Source organism: Mastigoproctus giganteus, chromosome 10, assembly GCF_048544385.1.
Source record: "Mastigoproctus giganteus isolate SK-2022 chromosome 10, ASM4854438v1, whole genome shotgun sequence".
In the NCBI taxonomy this organism is placed as follows: Eukaryota; Metazoa; Arthropoda; class Arachnida; order Uropygi; family Thelyphonidae; genus Mastigoproctus; species Mastigoproctus giganteus.
In genome coordinates this window covers 120479374-120496985 of record NC_143584.1, presented here as the reverse complement: position 1 = coordinate 120496985, position 17612 = coordinate 120479374, and positions in this window count along the sequence as shown.

Here is a 17612-nt window from a genome sequence, read left to right as displayed (position 1 = left end):
TGGGTGATGTATCATTATCATCTGCTAATGGAGCTGCGATCGCTTCACCAAGTTGATTATCTGTGCAACTGGTAAACTGCTCGCAGGACCTAAATTTTTTCGGCTGGTTGTTCTTGCAAGGAACGCACGTGAAATTCTTGCGTCGCTGGGCATTTAATTTATGTAGGGATTTTAGGCCCGAACATGATTCGCAAAGCAAGGCGAAACATAATTTACACGAGACCGCTTCACTGACTTCTTTGTTGCAGCGGCTGCAAACGACAGTAGTCGTCTTTAGTTGATTTTTAGTGTTCCTGGACGGCATTGCAGTATGACGGAAAGCGACAATAATGATTTTAGTAGTTGCCCTACCAGGGCGGAAAAACGAAGGCGAAGCAGAACACTTTTTGACAATTGCTATAAAGGGATTAGGCAAGGTGTTTGTGGTAGCACAGCTCCCTAGTTTATTTCAGGCGAAGTCTTTAAAACAGCCGGAGGCAATGACCTAGATACCAAGAGGTGGGAGCGCTCACAGTCGTTGAACGCTGGTTGTCAATAGCCAACTGCTTTTGTTCTATAGTCGGACAATTACTGTATCGTATTGATACAATCAGCCAAGAAATCATATATAATAAAACATTACCTGAGGAAGATGCAGGCGATTTGGCATCGTTACCGGACAGATCATCACCAGAGGAATTCTTTAGAACATCTTTCTTGAAAATCAAAACAGTATAACCGTACAAATTATTAACTTTAATCGGAGCTCATTCGCAGGCTGCCACAAAATTGACGCGACCCGTCAATGTAAACCCCGAGGTAGGATGACTAGATTTTTAGAGAAGAAAAATGGCATTTTATAAATTATGTAGTACAAAATTTTATTCGAGTACTGAGAAAGGAATAAAAAAATTGTTTCCATTTCAATTTAAACATTAAAATAATCGTTTAGTATTTTAATTGAATACAGAAAAAACAACAAATGAAATTCTTATTCTTCAATTAAGATTACAAAACAATAAAAAATAAACAATTACAAAACAAAACCATTAATGAGAAGGGCGAGCCTGGATAACCGGTAATATTTGGTCTATATTTGGCACAATGTTTGAAATTACTAATATTATGTCATCTTCTGGACCACGCCGGAACGCTTTTTTGTTTTTATAGCTGTTAATTTTGAGAAACAAACCTCACATAAATATGTAGACCCGAAAGGTAGCAATGTTTTGTATTGCCATTTTCGATAATTTTGGATACGCGTCTCGAAAAGAAAGCCAAAATTTTTCCCAAGAGTATTGAAAAGAGCACGTAATGCTTGGACAGACGACAAGTCGATAAGATCTTCCTTTTGTTGCATGGTAATTTCGGGACATAAAGAAACATCAAAAGCAAAGGGATCACGAATTCATCACAACTTTTTTTCAGGAGATACATTAAATCATTTGGAAAAATTCTTAATTAGCATTGCTAGGTGGGTGGCAGTGATATCCCTAAATTTTAAAATGTCACTATTATAACAAAATCAGAAAAGCATGGGGACATTTCAGTATTATTACGCTCAAATTCAGTTTCCCAAAGATTAAGCTTCCCTTTAAAAGTTTCTATTCTATCACTGAGTATTAATATATTTGTTCCCTGTCCTTGAAGACTTAAATTTAAATCTTCCCTTGCTGATAAGTTTTTCAAATATATCAGCAAGGGAACTAAGTTTTCCAAGCCATTTTTGATTTGTAAACAATTGAGCAAGGTTCTGATTTTTATCCGATAAAAACAATAAAACTTCGTGTGAGGTCAAAAATACGTCGCATCACTTTACCACTGGACAACCACCTCACTTTCGTATGTAAAAGAAGCGTTTCATCCTTTGAAATTTCATTACAAAGCATTGTGAAAAGTCTGCTATTTAAGCTTCTACTTTTTAAATAAAGTTGATCAGACTTATCGCATCTTTCAAAACTTCGTGCAAATCAGTTTGCATTTCCTTTGCTATTAATGCTTCCCTATGTACTGAATAATGCAATGATCCAAAACTATATTTGGAGCAATTACCTTTACTTTGCCTTTTTAAAACCTGTATTTTATCCTGTTAATGCAGCTGCACCATCAGTACAAATCACAAAGCAGTTGTTCCACTTTAGGCAATATTTGTTTGAAAGAAAATATTTATAGCATTAAAAATCTTCTCGCTCGTCGTTCTTCCTTTCAAAGTTTCGCAAAATATCGCCCTCGTAGCAGAATCTCACATATACAATAAGTTGATCAAGGTTTTAAATATCTGTGAATTAATCTAACTGTATTGCAAAAATTGGACTTTCCTCTCAATCGATTTAATAAATTGGATTTTATGTTGTTCGCGATAACTGTCTCTGGATATAGGAATGGTATTTAAATCGTTGCCGTATTTTTCTACATGCATAAATTGAAATCATTTTTATTGCAGAAGGGAGAACAAGAGATTCAGCAATAGTATGCGATTTCAAATTTTTTCATATTAAATATGAAACTTCCAACGATGCTCTTAAAGCTTTACAAGGAACTGCAGTGTTTTTTTATGAAAGATTTCAGACCTTGTATGGCGTCGGCGTGTCTTTTGAACGAGGATTCAGTTTTTTTCATTATCTCTGGATGTTTTGTATGTAAGTGTCTTTTTAATTTAATAGGTTTCATGCTTTCGTTAGCCAGTGTTTCGTAACGTATTACGCACACAGGACGTTGCTCGTCATAAACAACACTGTAAGTAAAGCTGTACTCATAAATTCTTATTGATATTTTCTATTCTTTTTCATTCTTTTTTATTTGGAATATGATGGCTCTCTACCAGAAATTGGTGGTTGCACTACACTTGAAATAACGTTAGTGTCCAAATTTTCACATGATACATTTCTTACCCTTTCAACTTCTGGTGTATCTGTAGCAACATTATGGTCTTTACGCCTCGACCGTTTTGTTCCGATTACCCAATTGTCCATGGTAAAATATATAAAATGTATATTGTTTTTCTTCTTAAAAACAGCCATAATATAAAACGTAGCAGAAGAATGAAAACACATCCAAGTTGACGGGAAAGCACCGAATTACGAAATAGAATAAAGCGTGCGTGCAACAGACTTGCTATTTACTGCCACAGCATACTTGCACCTCTGGCCTTAACTCAATTTCTGCTGTAGGAAGCACGAGCTAGAGGGATTACGGTTCAGCAATTGAGTAATACTGAGAAGTATTAGTATATACTGAGAAGTCACACTAGTCAGCTGGTTTCTGTGTCCAGCCAGTGAGCAAATTAAGCCGTATTATACACAAGGACAATAAGTAAGAAAACCACCTGCATCACACGTGAAACCACCCTAAAAAATAAAGAGTGGCAATACGGTTCATTCGTATCTCAGATTTCGTTCGAGTAGCAAAGGTCTCTACACCTATAGTATTGAAAAAGTAATTTCAACAACAGGCTTTTTGGTTTTCATGTACACAAAAACTAATTTTATTTAAAAATTTCCGCGACCCCTTTAATTTATCCCACGACCCCTCTGGGGGTCGCGCACCACTGTTCAAGACTAAAAGACATCGTTATGGCTAGATCCTTAGACTAGGAAGGAGTTTACTGGCATTTGAGTTAGTGTAATCTTATCATTTTTATACATAGTAAACTATCAAGGTAGATGAATTGGCATCGTTTTAATTATATCTCTTATTGTGAATACTTTCACAACAATTTGGCATGATATTGCACTACTTCGAATAAATAACGCTTCACCAATGGTGAAGATTATTGTTACTTACCCTCGGCGGATACCACCACCCAGATGGTCAAGGAGTCGTTAATATCAGACAAATTATGACAAAAAAAAAAAAAAAAAAAAGCATACTAGTTCCTACTCGGAACATAATACCCACTTTTGACAACCCCAAACCACCAAATGTTATAAAAGCAGGTTATCTTAACTGCTGTGTTGAAGCCTACATTCCATTACGCTGCACCAAGTGCCAGAAGTTTGGGCACTCACGTATAGTCTGCAGAGGAGTAGCTGCCTCTGCCGCGTGTGGATGCACTACGCACAGTAATGCTGATTGCACAGCTACAACACCCAGTAGTCCTAACTGCAGAGAAACACATGTGAAAACGTAAAAACAAGATACAGCGATACAAAATTGAACACAGTCACCTACCAAGAAGCCAAAACACCTTACCAGCCGCGAATACTAATAAACCAACCTATGCTCTAGTAACCAAAAGACAAATATCAATTGCAACCCAAACGGTGGTAACTATACTACAAAGCGAATCGCTCTCTGAGTGTGCGAGGTCAGTATTGGCCACTTTACCAGTAAATCAAACGACAAGCAAAGTAAAGCTATAAATACGCAGATTACTGTACCAACAGATGCCACTCCACAGCACAACCCTACCACAACTCTGCATCAGAAAAAGTACCTACTTTTTCTGATGCAGACCAAACAGATTGCATGGACTTAGAAGATAACGCACACCAAGATGAGCTGGTATTAGAACTATTCATTGACGAGGTGATTTAACTTTTCTCTTCTTTCCAAAAAAGAGGAAAGTTAAATTTGAGCGAAACAAGCCTTCAGCCCCTCGAAAACAAATCGAGAGTTATACTAAACCCAAATAATGCTTACGTTTCTGCAGTGAAACTATAGGATAGTGTAGTAATTTAAATGGCATCCAAGACCCCCTCTCACAATATGACTCTATCGCTTTCTGCCTACAGAAACCAATCTAATCCCACATACAAAGGCCGCCGTAGCCTAGTGGTCAGGCGCGCGGGTGCATAAGTACACGTGCCTTGAGTGACCGGGGTTCAAGCCCGTGACTGCTGAATACGGTGCTGTTTCTTGTATTCTGTCTATCTTGTGAACTCCTCTGACCGTTTGGTCGTCCCGGAGTATAAACAGAAAATTTATTTTTTTTTTATATAACTCTTTCCCTCCGGAACTACTTAATTCATTGGCAAGATCGTGTTACACATAACCCAAAAAATCCTGTACGTGGGCCTCCTGAGTAGCACAGTTGGTAGGATCGCCGTCTTCCCCACAAGGGGTGGAAAAGACCTGAGTTCGAATCAAGTCAATGACGGGAGGAATTTTTATAGGCCTTTTTCACAACGTGGTGGAGTTAGTCGGTCTCAGGCGAGGTAGCATGTTTTTTTTTTTTTTTTTTTTTTTTTTCTCCCAGAAACTCGGGTTTTTCGTCCAACAAACAGAAAATCGACCTTTAAACACACGCAATTTACAGACAATATACACGGAGCAATATGGCCTTAGTCGCTGATGCTCCTAAAACCCAAGAACAACAACTAAGTTCTTTTGCTTGCTCTGCTCTGGGACGTTAAGTAGATCAGCACTACAGGAAACAAAAACGATCTGCCAGAATTGAGTTGCTGCGCACACAATACAGTAAACCTCCCTTGGTTCCAAGAAACAGTCTTGCCTCCACTGCTCTATTATGCTGGGAATAAAACAATTTCTTGAAGCATAAGATCCTTAACGTAGCACTTTAAAACGTATATATTATATACATGTATTTTAAAAGTTGTCTGATGTAAAACTGAAACGTGGCATATTTATCAGTCCCCAGGTTAAGCAGATTGGTACATCATAGAAACTAGAGGACATTGACCGATGCCCAGCAAAATGCCTGGCAGTAGATTTCACCTCGTAGTAAACAGATTTTTTTTGTTGTATTAAGATTTCAAATTACAAAGAACAAGTTGACTCAAAATTACGAAAAACCGGATGGAGAATGTAAATCAAATTCCATTACTGGCACTGTGAACTGGTTTTTTCAGACCAAATCTGGGAGATGTTAGTGAGGAGTATGGAGAAATGGGACGAAGCTGGGATGCGTGACTACATCTCGTTCTTGGTTTGGGATGATCATATTGACCACAAAAGACAGTCATTCAAGTGCACTTTTTTAAGGATTTTTTTTTTTTTTAATTAACCTAGGGAAGAGTTTTTGATTTTTTGTTTTAGTGTGTTGTTTACTTGTAGTAAAGGTTCTCTATTCTGTACAAAAATTAAACAGTGGTAATAAAACTGATATAGTATTATTGCATATTTACTTTTATTTCATTTCTGGGCAAACCATTGGTACAATGCAAAAACTAAGGTCATATTCCGAATCGGCATCTTAAATTCATAAACACCTAGGAATCACATAAACAGAACCTTTCTGTAATGTGTAATCGTGTATATTTTGTTCTGTTTCCAGCTTGGAAACAGAACACAAAGAAATTGCTAATTAATTAAAAAATAAAACCTGGCTAAGACAATACGTTGCAAATGTTGAATTAATAATAATAATAAAAACATGGTTAAATCGAGAACTTTCGACCCAAAGCTTAGGTTAAACTGTCAGATCGAATCTGTTCTATGCAAGATAAGCCGAACGCGCTGGATTTTGCTCTGTGATATTGCAGAATCTGTGCATAGCTTGCCTGAAAAAGTGTAAGTGTATGGGTGTAAGTATTAATGTGTGTTGTTATGTTGTTTGTGTCAGGCCACTTTGCCACAAGGGAGCAGCCAATACCTGAGCAGCTGCTGCATGGTGCTCATCCCTGGCACGAGTAGCCGGGCCTGTGTCTACTATCATCTTTTACCCGTGTCATTAGCACAGAAAATCCATCCCGCATCCGCCGGATGTAGTGTAATGCCAACGGATGCCAGACAATAAGATAGTGTATAGTGTGTTCCTGTCTAACGGCACCAGGGGTTTTCCCCATCTTCGCGTTGCTTTCATTGAACAGTTCACTGTAACGGCCAGAGATTTAAAAGTGTATGGATTTTGTAAGTGTAGTGTCGTGTATCATTGTTCTTCTGGCCATTTAGCCGCTAGACCCTGCTGGGGCCCAACATTGTCCACACTATGACTCGGGAAGGCAGACCAGGTACACGAGCATTTAGATATTTACTCTGGCAGGTGCTGCCACCAAATTTTTCTGAGATTTCGGTGGCTAGGACCTAAAAATAAAATAAAAATTAAAAAAAATAATAAATAAATAAAAAAATGTATATATAATAATAATTCTCGCTCAGTGGGGGTTAGGAAAATTGAGTAGACAAGCCAAATGAAGTTAGTGTGGACCCAATTAAATTTTCCAACTTATGTGGGGTATACGCTAGCGTATTAGGTAGAGTGGGGGAGGAGAAGGAACGCTGGGGGGAAAAGACAGAAATATGGTGACGATAGAAAAGGTGACCCCAGATAATGAGTGGGTCAGGCCCATGCCCCACCAAGCGAAGAGAGGAATGGCGGGGGGGGGGAGACAGAAAGGTGAGACGATTAAAGACTAAGAAGGGGTGATGCGCAATTTTGAATATTTAGATTGTTGTGTGGGGCATTCACTGTGATGTTGTCAGGGTGAGGGGAGGCTGAAGGATCAAAGTCAGAAATATGGGGCCAAAAGGAAAGGTGCAAGAGATCAGTGTGGCATTCCCAAGCCCCCACAAGGAGAAGAGAGAGAGGAACGGGGAGGGGGAACCGTCGCCTCCCGGCTGGGGAAAAGGAGAAAGAGTGGGCCGGACAAGAGTGCCCCGCCCAGGTCGCCAAAAGGCTATAGGCAGTGATTTCTGCTAAGTCCAATCCGGTGTTCACTCATATGTGAGTCTTGTCCTGACTATGGTGATCAGAGTCGTGCCCAGTGAGAAATCTTCCTAGGAGGGGTTAGTTCCCATTTGATGTTGGGTTCCACGTTCCTTTTCTGTCGGACACATTTCGGTGTTTCTGTTCTGTTGTTACTCCTAGTTCTTGGCGCATGTTATGTCTGTTTGGGGTCTAATCCTTAGGCATTTGGTATTGCTTTCCATCATTTCTTTTGTGCTGTCGCTTTATTTCTATTTTATTTCTTTGCTATTCTCATCCTTATTTCTTCGTCTTCTGCTGTCCTGTCTCCTGGGAATGTGTGTGTGTGTGTGTGTGTGTGTGTGTGTGTGTGTGTGTGTGTGTGTGTGTGTGTGTGTGTGTGTGTGTGTGCGCCTGTGCGTGCGCTGTTGCCGGCTTGCTGGCACGGGGTTCTTTTTAATGGCTCCAAACCCTCTTTGGACATTCAGTACGTGACTGTTGAGGTTGGCCATGGTTCTTGCGCAGTTGTGGCCTACCTCCCCGTGGTGTAGACGGACACTGGGCAAGCTTTCCAGGTGATCGCCTGCCTGGTGACAAAACGGCCAGAAACAACTAAACAACACACACACTGCACGAACATAACGTTACACACATTTCTGGCCTGTTACAGTGCTCTGTAACCATCACAGTGTACAAAGACGGAGTTGAACTTTCGTTCAGGTGCCGTCCTACATAAGATACTATACATGTCTACATGTCTTTATTTCTTTGCTGCACTGCACCGCACCTATTTACGGATTGTGTATTGCAATTTCTGTTCGTCTTCTGTTGAAGGCATCTAGTGTGAAGCGGCTGAGGGCTTTATATTCATCTTCTGAATCCAGGAGATGGTGCTCTTGGTTTTTTGGCAGGTATTTGATCTCAGTTATAAGTCTGCACCTGTGTTCTTCATAGTTTTTGCAGTCATACATGATATGCTGCCAAGTTACCAGTTCCCCACAGGTGCAGGTGGACTCTTCTGTTATCCCAAGTGCATTGAGTTTTTCCTTAAATGGGCCATGGCCCGTAAGAAGGTTGTATTTAACCCTGGGTAGAACCATGATGGTGCTTTTGGGTGCATCTTTGCAACTATCGGTATGAATCGTGTTATTTGTCCTTTGGTGGATATCTCCCATATGTTTTGCCACATCTGCAACAGGTGAGCCACGATTCTTTGCTTCTCTGTTTTTCGGTTGCTGGTTAGGTCCAGGGTAAGGCCATAGATAGTGGCTGGCATGTCCTTTGAGAGTAGATACATCAGCCCAGAGCGAATTACCTCAAGGTCCAGTGGTAGGACTCCCGCCGGAACCTGAAGGGCATGCGTGCTCACTGTTTTGCATGCTCTAGTGATAGTTATCAGTATATTTCTTTGGATGGTGTCCAATAGTCTTCTATTGACCACGGTTTCTGCTTTCTTGAACCAAATTGGTGATCCATAGGTGATCGCTGGGATGAATGTTGTTTTGTAGTACAGGGACATGGTTTTTCTGTTCAGTCCCCACTCCCTGCGAGATACTCTTGCTACGAGTGCTGCGTAGTTCCGCAGTTTCTCTCTTAGGTAGTTCAGATGGGGTGTAAAGGATAAGTTTCCATCCAGGATAATACCTAGATAATTTATTTGCTTTGTTAATTTAATGGTGGTTCCTGCTATTTTTATTTGCGGCGGTCGTCTGATGTCTAAGGAACCTCTTAGTAGGATGAGCTTGTCTTGGTTGGTGAGAGTTTAAGCATATGTGTTTTTGCCCAGTTTTGCAGGGTTTGTAATGATTCATTAGCCTGTGTTTCAAGTCCCGTTCTGGAGTCTGCGTCCACTGTTAGGATCAGATCATCCGCAAAGGCCTGACTCGTCACTTTGCCAAGGTTCAGGGCCAAGAATTCATCAAACACCACATTCCACAGCAGCGGCCCCAGGACAGATCCCTGTAGGCAGCCCCTGTGGACGCTTCTAACCACTCTTTGGAAGGTTGTGACAACTTTTCCCTATCCGTCAGATATGCCCGAACACTGTTGTACAAGTTTTCTGGGAGTACTGCTTTCCGTAGCCTGCCAAGGACACTCGGCCGCCAGACGGTGTTGAAGGCCCCGGCAAAGTCCACTGCTATTACCAGGAAGTACTTCTTGTAACTCTGGGTCGCCCCACTTTTTGCTTCGGGGTTAAATCAGGTACCTGCTCTTTGAGCCTAATGAATGTTTATGATTTATGTCATTTGACCTTCAAATAGAATAGGCTTTAAACTACAAGAAACATTTAATAAGTCAAACTAATATTCTGACTTATATCACCCTTTCTTCTGAAAGGCAGAATTATAATTTTGTTCTTGTTATGGTGTTGTTGTTGTGGTGGGGGGTTTCATGGCGCATAAGCTACTTTGGCTATAATGCGCCTGTGTTCTTGTTATACTCCGGCACGACTACCAGGTCAGTGGAGTTTACAATAAAACATCAATACAAACGTTAATCGTATTCATATCTCATACTGTGGTAACCGGGTATTTCATCTGCAGAGTGACTTTTATCGATACTACAAGAAACTAGTCTGCGTCATGTAATATATTCTACTGTTATTTAAAACGCTAACCTCAAAAAAGTTTCTGTTATTTCGGGGAACGTGTCACAGCCCCAGAGACTCGTGATCCCGCAACCTAGTCTCAGATCCATTCCGATACTCGTCAGCCATACTAACAGTCTCGCCCTGGCGTACAGATTCCTTCCTAAACAACTGCTTGACATGCTCAGTAAAATAAATGGCAACATTCACAAATTGGTGAAAGTTAAGAAGTACACACAGAGCATTCTCTTGGACAGAGCATTCTCATCAGACGTTTTCGCCATAATTAAAGTTACTCCTATCTGTGTTCATTTACGTATCTGCAGTTTTTCCCCATTTGTATTATGCTTTTGTTGGCATGTATTTATTTATTTATTATTATTATTATTTTTTGTTACGGATTGTCCCACTGTGTATTCTTCTGTTAATTGTAATGTGTTACTTTAAGTGCCTTACTGAAATTTTTAACCCCCTGGCATTCAGACACCGCGAAGGGATGTGTATGGGCTTTTTCCATAATAAAGATGTATATTTATTTGTATGATGGATGTTACAGTATTTCCAAGTTCCACCCTTGCAGAAGTGGCTTGGCGGGCCCCGCCCCATGACATTACATTGTTATGCAAGTCCAGATCTCAGAGTACTGTGCGTTGAACGTGGTGCCGCTCGCATACAGCATAATGTAGAATTTTATCCTAACAGTGTTTGGGATTTATCTGCACGTTGATTGGCTTGATTGACTGCACGTCGACAACCGGTTAATACTACCTGGTTGTCGCTACCTTTTCCTCATCCTTTATAATTTGTAAGTAATAAATATAGCGGGGAGATCTGATGACATCTCTTTGGATGGGGGAGGGGTCATGAAATGTGTGTAGGAAAAGGGGTTCAAAAACTGGTGATGGCTGCAGATATACTTTATGGATGACCTTGTAGCTTGAATTTACATTCCAAAAGAATCACGCACGACTTGCTATCGCTGTTCTGTTCGCCCTCTGCTTTTGTGGCCTTTCCTAAGGTTGAAAGATAATCTGTTTAAGAAGAAAACGCATTCTGTTGTGTTTCGTAAAAGTCAAGAAGTTAATTGGTGATCCGAATCGTAAAGTTGTGTTCTGTTCGGCATTCCAGTTTTGACGACTGTGGGGAGTGATTAAGAATCCGGGAGTGGAAAAAAATCTCTAAAGATAACTGAAGAGAGAACCGGGAGGAAGGAGGAGAGAGGGAAAAAAAGCAAGAAAAATACTGCCAAGTAGAGAATATCAGAGTTACTTCGAGCTAGATAAGGAACATTTATATCCTCAGGCGAATAGCCAGTTGTAGATTTTTACGACCTGTTAGTTTCTTTCGTGATCTGCTTAAGTAAGCAGACGGAGGTAGTGGTGATTAAACGTGCGTATAGAGTATCTTGCCGGCTATTGATTGCTTTTACTGCCGGAAGCATAAAAATGCTCTTTTATAAAAATTAACATAGTACTTTGTCTTATCCGAAGGTTTTGAATCGAGTTAAATGTAGGCGATCGCTTACACACACGCAGTTCTTTATATAGTTATATTTTTGCGCTCTTTCCCAAAATTAACACTAGCTGAAAATATAAAATAGATTTTGTTCCACCTTTTATAAGCTTTTTAAAAATGACCACGTTGCTTTAATTCTTGTATCATCGTTTACATACCTCATCTAACGGAATACACAACCTCCTGAACGCAATGCTCCTTAAGAAGTGATATCAGGTTAGCAAAAATTGTATTGTACATGATCAAAGCCGTGCTTGAATATATGTTTGTTCATAGAAGTAGCCTCAAGTCTTTGTATCCACAAAGATAAATCGTATATTATCCGAAAAGTCTCAACCAGGAATGGAGGTTATGATATTAGCCATAATTTAATGAATCAGTTTTTAAATACGAAATTAAGTAATTTATTGATACGTTTGCGCAATTGATCAACTGACTGACTGACATTGTAAATTCGGATATCATGGTAAAGCCCTGATAACAGTTTAACTAGAGCTGTAATGGATAAAAGAATTTTGTGTGTTTTTATTCTTCTTCTCTTTCCTGTGTGCCATCTCCTAACGGAGGTCGGTGACCACCACGTCAGATGTCTCTCTGTCTCTGATAGCTCTGAACAGCTGTTCGATGTTCAGTCATGTCCAATTCTTAATGTTATCAAGCCACGATGTACGTCTTCTCCTAGGCTTTCTTCTTTCCATTCTCCCCTCAATAATTAGTTGTGGAATTGTGTATTTGTTGTTCCTCACCAGGTTTCCAAGATACCCCGTTTTTCTTTTCTTTATGTCCTTCAGCAGTTCCCGGGTTTTTCCGATTCTCTGCAGAACAATCTCTTGCTGTATATGATATTTTTAGCATTCTGCCTTACGTCCACATTTCTTAAGTTCTGCAAATTGCAGTGGCTGGAGACTAGGCACCTGCGCGGTGATCTGATTGAGGTATATAAGGCCTTGAATGGGTTGAGCACGCTGAATTCTGATGGGATCCTTCCACTTGTTCAGATTACGAACCTAAGGGGGCATAAATTCAAATTAAGAAAAGACAGATGTAGAATAGATGTGCGGAAATTTGCCTTTAGCCAGCGGGTGGTTAATTGCTGGAACAAACTTCCATCTGTCGTTGTGGAAGTTGACAGGTTAAATAAATTTAAGGAGGAACTGGACAGGCATTTGGAGGGAATGGTGTGATTTATTTATTTATTATTTTTTTTTTTTGGCTGATGCTGCATAAGCTCATACAGTTGCTTTCTTGCATCACATGCCACTACTACTACTACTACTATTTCAAATGCTTCTAGTTGTTCATGTCTCGGCACCATACAACAAAACTGACCAAACGTAACATTTCATCATCCGGATTCTAAGGTAGAGATCCAGGTTTCCATTGCACAATGCAGGTCTCATTTTAAGAAAATACTGCCTGGCCATTTCAATCCTTGCTTTTATTTCCATATCCGGTTCGTTTTTGCCATTGATCCAACAGCCTAGATATTTGATTTTGTCAGCTCTAGCACACTTCCGTTTAACATGAGGGGAGGTGTTGGCATTGCCCCATTGAGGACCATGAGACTCAGTCTTGTTGATATTAATTCCGAGGCTAATTCTTTCACTTTATTCACTCACACGATTGAGGAGTATCTGTAAGTCCTGCATATCCATAACCTTGACAGCATCTTTGTGATCACCTCTTCCTTTAAATTTTCCTCTGACCACAATCCAATCACATGTAAAATCGCCTTATAGGAAAATCGCGATCTTCATTTGCCCAGAATAGGAAACCAACCTGAGAAAGAACTGATCTTTTCCACTAAATCCCTGAAACCAGGAATTATCCTCAGACGACTCAGAGAATTCAACTGGACACACCTTTTCACTGCCCCTCCGGACGTATCACTAAGCCTTCTAGCCGAAGAGCTTTATGTAATAACCAAAGAGGGAGCTGCAAAAGAAATTTGCATCACCTCCACCAGAACCTCTGCGTCGTTTAACTGAACAATCAAAGAGACGCTCCTCCAGAAGCAAAAGGCCTACCGAAGATGGGAAAAATCTGCAGATACAGAAGACTTCAGTTCCTACAAAACGGAAAGGGCTCTCTTCTTAAGGCAGAAAAGACTAGCCTGCAACCAACTTGTCCTGGACAAGTTAAAAAAAAAATTAAAAGACTCCAAAAACAGAGCCACAAGAAAAAATCACTGTGAAAGAAGAAATATTTAAAGAGTGGACCGAGCTCATTTTTCAATAGACCGACCAATCGCATTCACAGTACCTGTAACAATTTCTGGCCTTCCATGCAAACCGCCAATATCACTCCTAACCATAACCCGAAGCTATCTGATGAAGATTTGCAAAAAACTACCACTGAAAACCGTAGTCACCCTGACTGATTTCCTCTGTTTCTAATAAAAATATGTAGTACATATATTATATACCCCCTGGTACGTATCTTCAATAAAATCATTGAAAGTGGAAAGATCCCAAAGATCTGGAACACGTATTTTATCCGTCCAGTCCCTAAATGCAGAGACCCCGAAGCGGCCACAAGATTTCAGGCCTATTGCCATCAGCTGTGGGTTCTTTAAAATATTTGAAAAAGCAATCAATTCAGCCATCCATTGCAGACCACTGTTTCAATCACCAGCCCCTCCACACTCCATATTGTGATTAAGGAGCGATATACAAATAGCAACCTCATGGACACCCTTATCAGAATTCAGAAACCCCTCAGCGACAATACACAGCTAGACGTTATTTTTTTTATATATTAAAGCGGCCTGTGATAAAATAGATATAACAGCTTTAATCACCATTCTCCAGCATTACTTAAACATTACAGGAAATACTCTCAGCATAATTAAATCAATCCTGGAGCATAGACATCTCATATCGTAGCTTCCGGACAACATGCACTACTAATAGGGGTATCCCACAAAGGGAAGTCCTATCATCAACCCTATTTGCCGCAGTGCTAGAGCCCTTCCTGGCACCCAAAACTGATTTCCAGTCATATGGTGATGACCTGAAATTTTACTTTACATCCTCTAACAAAAAGCAGGTTCTTGCCACTACTCTGCAGGCAAAAAAAAAAAAAAAAAAAACACACATCAATTTGAACAATTTCTAGCCTCGATTGGTTTACAGATTAACCAAGCAAAGACAGCCCAAATGTCATTCACCTGGAGGAAGTCACACAATAATATCAATGTTACCATCAATTCACCCATTAAAAAATTTAAAACGAACAAGGATCTGGGCTTATTATGGGATGAGGGTCTGAAATTCCAGGCACACCTCCTGAACACGAAAACAAAATGTCTTCTGCTATGTGGGCAATCCGCCAGGAACTAACGGGGATACACAATGCTGAATTGGTCAAGAAATACGTCCTTTAATGTCTTAACCCCATTCCTCTTTATGCAGAAATTATTTGGTCATCGGCACCTACAACACACTTCAACAAGTTCCTCAGCCTGGAATACTGTCTCCTGAAATGGCTCGACTGGCAGCCAGTACACTATTTCTAGGGCCCAACTGTACATCAATCTCAAAGTCACACCATGGAAACAACGAATTGTGGAAGCTGACCTTTTTGCGCTGGCCAGACTAATTACAGGACGACTTGACGCCCCTGATATCAGTGACCTAATAAAAACTCCCCGAATTGCCGGAAGAAGTCAAGTGGACAAATGGCTCCCGCTGAGTATCAGTTTCAGCAACCTCAAAGGCCTGAGACGTATGTCCCCAGGAAACACGGTTGATTTGATAAACAGTGTAACCATCGACCTCGATAAATTCTGCCAACAGTACACCTACAAACGCCAGAAGCTAATGGACACATACATAAATCTACCGTTATGACTCAGGGTCACCACCAGAAATTATGGACTGCCCCAACTAAGGAAATACCTGCTTGTATATATACTTCACATTTTATCCAGCACTTTTGATCAAATATTATCTTGCTTAGTTTGGGTTACTACCGTATTCCACAATTTAAGTATGTAATTAAAGTAAATACTGTTCCTTTCAGGTTAAGTACACATGTGGCTCCATATAACCCCGGACACATGACCCTACCTTAACCTGTGAATGTAATAATCACCTCCCTAGCTTACTGCGGTCCAGGGCGGTGGCTCTCGAGCATTGCAATAAACTAATAATAATAATTAGTTGTACAAAGTACAGTGTCGTCTGCATAGCGAAGGTTGTTAATCACCCTACCATTAACAGATATTCCTTCAATTCTTCTGTTTTTGTTACTTTGGGTAAAACGTCTACCTCTAGTGATCAAACCCAGAGATAGGTGTTTTTTTTAGTCTTTCCTCTCCCCTAACTATTACTTGATATTCTTTTGTCAGAAAATTTGAATGAAGTGATTTAAAAATAAACAAAAAACATGTCACTTGGAAGGGAATTTACTGATGAAATAAACTAACCACAGAACACTGAACTTATTTTTGACATTTACGATCCCGTCCCCTCGGCACTCTGCAGTCCGCTTGGATCACAAATATCAGCGAAGTCGATCACAGAATCAGACATATTTTTGGGTAAAATGACATACAGTACTTTACATATGTGCGTGCAGAAGTATAATAAATGTGTAATCATAGTACTAACTTTTAACATTTATGACATGCATTACGAAATATCTTTGAATATATTTGACTTTTCAAAAAATATTTATTACCAGATTAATTCACAACACAGCAGATTCAGATCTCCATTAATGAAAGGTCTGCAACGAAACTATTGCCCATAAAGCAGTTATATAAAGTAATACAGTTAGCAAAAGATGTTGCTGATAACGAAACTAAGATAAAATTAATGCATTGTATTAAAAAAAAAAGTATTGCTAATTCTTATTTCAAAATAAATGGTTGTTTTCTTTTATTCTTTGGCAATCATTACTCATAAACTCAATTTGGTAATAAAATATTTTTGTAAACTTCACTTCATTGAGAAATGAGCTAACAAATGTTAGGAGTTAGTATTACAGTTATAAGTTTAGTATTTTTAAAATATTAGTACGCAGGGCAGTATTTAAATCTTACCCGGTGATTAGGTAAACTTGGTTCTACCATTTTTTTTTAATGTTCTGTTAGTTTATACAGGGTGTTTCAGTTAAACGTTTCAGAACTTCTAAGAGGGGTAGGGTACATCCTGACAATTCGAAATCATATAGCAATGTGGGGTCGGAAATGCTTTCCTGAAGCGGTGTTGTAGTGGGCCAGCCGCACAGCGTTTGTACGCGGAACGATATCCGACGAGGCGTATTCCCAGTCATAATTTCTTTGCAAGACTGCACCAGAGGTTAGCTGAGAGAGGTTCATTTGAAAGAGCTGACAGGGACAGGGTAAGAACAGCACGGACTCCAGCCGTCGAACAGAATGTGCTGCAGCATGTACAGGGGAATCCAAGAACGAGTACACGAAGTCTAGCAAACGCAGTCGGGGTTTCCCATTGCAGCGTCTGGAGGATTCTCCGAGAACAAGACATGCATCCGTTTCACGTGCAGCGTGTCCAGACACAGCAACCGGAGGATTATGCACCTCGTATTGCTTTCGCACAGTGGTACCTTGGAAAATGTGCTACAAATCCCCTTTTTCCTGCTGAAGTGTTGTTTTCCGATGAGGCATCCTTCACAAGGGAAGGAATTTTCAACACGCATAACGACCATATCTGGGCGGTCGAGAACCCGCATGCAATACGACGTCGTGCAGCACAGATTCGATTTTCGGTCAATGTATGGGCCGGTATTATGGGAGATCACCTCATCGGACCTGTTACCGTGTCGTCTAACCGGACCTATCTACTTGATCTTTCTGCAGCAAGTATTGCCACAACTTTTGAGAGATGAACAGATTTCTGCATCGACGCAACAGACAATGTGGTTCCAACACGATGGAGCCCCTGCCCATTATAGCGGAGATGTTCGTAACTACCTGGATGT